We start from the raw sequence: 4,434 nt of genomic DNA on the forward strand, positions 1-4,434 counted from the left end.
ACCGAGTACGGAGGTGCTGCCCGTTCGTGGCGCCGGAACCGATCGTGATCAAGATCTTCTACGCGCTTTTGCAAGCGGCAAGTGAACGTCTACCGCAGCAACAAGAGCCTCATCTTGTAGGCTTTGGAATCTCTTCAAGGGTGAGACTCGATACCCCCTCGTTGCTACCGTCTTCTAGATTGCATCTTGGCTTGGATTGCGTGTTCGCGGTAGGAAAATTTTTGTTTTCTATGCAACGTTATCCTACATCGACAATGTTGAAACGCTGCTGAAGCACCCCAAAAGCACACTCAACATCTTTGTGTGCTGCTTCCTGATATGTTGCAAAATAAGCTTCCATCTCGTTTGCTGGAGAGGGAATTGTCTTCACAAATAGTCTTTAGCAAACACCGCTATGACGGCTCGACAAAACCTGTAGAGAGTTTCTGTACATATCGACTCTGCCATCCGTAGGTAGTCATTGGCTGTATCTGGAGGAGCTCCGTATGCAAGATAGCGCATTACAGCAGTGCACTTCTGAATTGAGGTGAAGCCCCACAAACCTGTGCAATCTTGCTTGGCAATGAAGTAGTTGTCGTAGTGACGCCGTAGACAATCTTCAAGAACAGCTCCTTGTTCATCCTAAACCGGCGCCGAAATTCCTTTGGCGAATGAGTCGCGTCGTCATTGAAGTAGTCGGCATCAAGCAGCATTGCACCAGCTTGACAATGCCGGTTGATGTTCCTCCTCTTGCTCGGCTTTGAGCCGCCGCGCGAGGCACGATGAAGAAAGGCTGGCGCGGCATGCTCGTCGAGAATCAGGCTGCCGATGTTGCCGACGGACAGCCTTAGCGTTGCTGCTCCTCCGTGAACAGCTGCACCATCATCTCGTCGTCGATGTCCATCGCGGCAATCGGACGAACACCTTGCGGGCGGGGCGGTTGTGCCGCGGTGGCGGCGAGCTCTGTTCCGGGCGAAACATCGGCCGCCGATCGAGGGGGTGGCGGCCGTGTCGATGGACGGCGGTTCCTAGACAGGCGGCAGTATCTATTGCAAGCAGGGGGTGCGGCAGCGACGGCGATGATGGCGATCTAGAGGGGTGGGAGTCAGCTCGGGCGTGGGTAGGAGGTGGAAATCGGTGTGTCTGGCTGCCAGGCGGAACCCACGCTCGTTTTCTATCGTGCCGCGAGGCATTGACGCGCCCGATTCGCGCCCTACGCGAAGGGGGCGGCAGGGGGATGCCAGCGATTCTATTGGGCTCGAGAACTAGCCGGCACCGTTTGAGGAGCACCGGTGCGAGCCTAAAAACCACGCCGGCCCCCAAATCGCTATCGGGGCCGCTATGGGGCGCGCCGGTGAAGATGCTCTTAGCTGGGCATTTTGAGCAACCAAGAACATTCAGATTACTAGCCAATGGACTCCTTAGTAGATCGTCTAACCTAGTATTGGTCTTAACATCAACTCCAAAATCACCAAAATCTAAATGTAGTATGGCTTGTAAAGCTAAATTAACTTTCCAAAACATACTACATTATACTTTACTTTCCACCGTCCCTCTGTCATAAGCTCTTTGAGGGTTGTCTTTAAATAAATCGACTAAGATCACCGTCTTGACATTGGTTTGACTAAAGTGTATTTGGTCTATAATCTGATAAATACTGGCTATACTCTGTTTACCTACCTGGCTCAACTTACGCGGCCGCCGCCTTCCTAGGATTCATCGCCGGAAAGGAGAGCGCCCCCGCCGCCCCTGTAGAAGAAAGGAGAGCGCCGCCGTGCATCCTACTAACGGATCCCGCCCACAGGGTCTTGACTCTAAGATGGGCTTTGCATTCTGGACTTCTAACTAACTTGTGGGCCGCTTCTTTTCCGCATCCGCTCGTTTCTTACGAGAAGTCCACCTGGCTATAAGTGAGTGAGAATTAATTTTCTCTTTTGTTACAAAAAAAATTCACCGGTCTATTAATAATTATCGTAGTAAATAAATATATAGAGAGAGAGATCTTTGGAGCACCGAGTGAGCCGAAGACACGCCGTCATCCACAACCCTCCCTCACTAAATCGCCACGTGTGCGTTTACGAAAATCTAGCCGCTCAAGATCTCGGACGTTGTTGTTGTGCTCGCCTCTAGTTCTCAGATCCCACTAGGAATCCAATGATAAAGATCTTGATTTGAAAACCATTCTATGAACAAGGGGCTTCTATAGATGAACTAGTGTAAGAAAACCAGGGTTTTAGCTTTAGCTTAATCACTCGTACCTATTCCTCCCGTGTCCTCCTCCTCGTCCTCATCACCACTCTTCTTCGGTTACACCCCCACCCCCTGCATGAGACATGAGTAATTGGGGTACCATGGCTAGGGGAGGTACCGAGACGGACAACTCTGGCACATCACCGGAGTTCTCTCTATGTGGAGGACTACATTGGAAAAGCCAGTGAACATGTTCTTGTCCGAGTGGTTGTACTAAATCTTGGCTATGGCGATGGAAGAGCAAAGAGAGATTGGGATGAAGCATGCAGAGATTTGGGTATGAGGTGTTGGGGGTGGCTTTTATTCGTATGTACTACTAGATGGTTTTAATTTGGTTTAATTTAAGAGATAAATAAAAGAATAACTGTATTCCTTCTTTGTGGTTATAGTTCCTAAGTTCCTTAATGTTATCTCCCGAAATTTTTTTGATTACTTCAAACGTCTATTTCTTTGCAACCTTGCAAACTTTTATGCTCAAAAGTTTGTTACCACAACGGTTTAAACTTTTAAACACACACATGTTCAAAATATCATTCGGCGCTGTGGGCTACCAATGTCGGCAATCCATGTGTTAACGTTTCGTGAGGGCTGTCGCGGGCTCCCATTTGTGATGTGCCTCCTCGTTCACATGCTTTTTGACCATGGCACTTGCGAGTGACGTTGTCAAGGAGGGATCTTTTATGTATGGATCCAGAATTTCCACTATAGGATTGGGAACAAAGACTATATATAACCGTCTTAGAGCATAACGCCCCAAATAATCACCGGCAAGGTCGCCGGCCTGCTGTATGGGAGGCACCGGCAGTGCATCCTCTATTTGGGGATGTTGTTCCCACAACGACGCCTCACATTTTTTTTTTCTTTTTTACAATATTTTGAAACAATATATCGATCACATTTTATTCATACTATATTCAATAATTCATACAATCACACAAATAGTACTTAAATTATTCATTCAATCAAACAAATAGTACTTAAATTATTCATACAATCAATCAATCAAACAAATAGTACTTAAATTATTCATACAACCAAACAAATAGAAATAAAATCATGGATTGTTGGCCGCTTCTCTCTTCGCCCACAAATGCGCAGCTAGATCCGCCTTAAGTTGTGCATGGATATCTGCATCTCGAATTTCATTGTGCATAAGAAAAAAAGCGGCAAATTCTTGAGGTACATGCTCTACCTAAGCAAGTGACCCTTGATAATCAAATGATTGATCATCCTGCGCAGGTTCGTCGCGCTCGCTCTCAATGCGTTCATCACCCCCCACATCTGAGACTCAGAGCAAGTGAGAGCAGGGTACCTGACTGTTGGAGATATGCCCAAGAGGCAATAATAAATGGTTATTATATATCTTTGTGTTTATGATAATGTTTATATATCATGCTATAATTGTATTAACCGAAACATTAATACATGTGTGATATATAGACAACAAAGAAGTCCCTAGTATGCCTCTTAAACTAGCTTGTTGATTAATGGATGATTAGTTTCATAATCATGAACATTGGATGTTATTAATAACAAGGTTATATCATTATATGAATGATGTAATGGACACACCCAATTAAGCGTAGCATAAGATCTCGTCATTAAGTTATTTGCTATAAGCTTTCGATACATAGTTACCTAGTCCTTATGACCATGAGATCATGTAAATCACTTATACCGGAAAGGTACTTTGATTACATCAAACGCCACTGCGTAAATGGGTGGTTATAAAGGTGGGATTAAGTATCCGGAAAGTATGAGTTGAGGCATATGGATCAACGGTGGGATTTGTCCATCCCGATGACGGATAGATATACTCCGGGCCCTCTCGGTGGAATGTCGTCTAATGTCTTGCAAGCATATGAATAAGTTCATAAGAGACCACATACCACGGTACGAGTAAAGAGTACTTGTCGAGAGACGACGTTGAACAAGGTATAGAGTGATACCGAAGATCAAACCTCGGACAAGTAAAATATCGCGTGACAAAGGGAATTGGTATCGTATGTGAATGGTTCATTCGATCACTAAAGTCATCGTTGAATATGTGGGAGCCATTATGGATCTCCCGATCCCGCTATTGGTTATTGGTCGGAGTGAGTACTCAACCATGTCCGCATAGTTCACAAACCGTAGGGTGACACACTTAAAGTTGGATGATGAAATGGTAGAACTTGAATATGGAATTCGAATATTTGTTCGGAG

The sequence above is a fragment of the Lolium rigidum genome, chromosome 7 (assembly GCF_022539505.1).
Source record: "Lolium rigidum isolate FL_2022 chromosome 7, APGP_CSIRO_Lrig_0.1, whole genome shotgun sequence".
NCBI lineage: Eukaryota > Viridiplantae > Streptophyta > Magnoliopsida > Poales > Poaceae > Lolium > Lolium rigidum.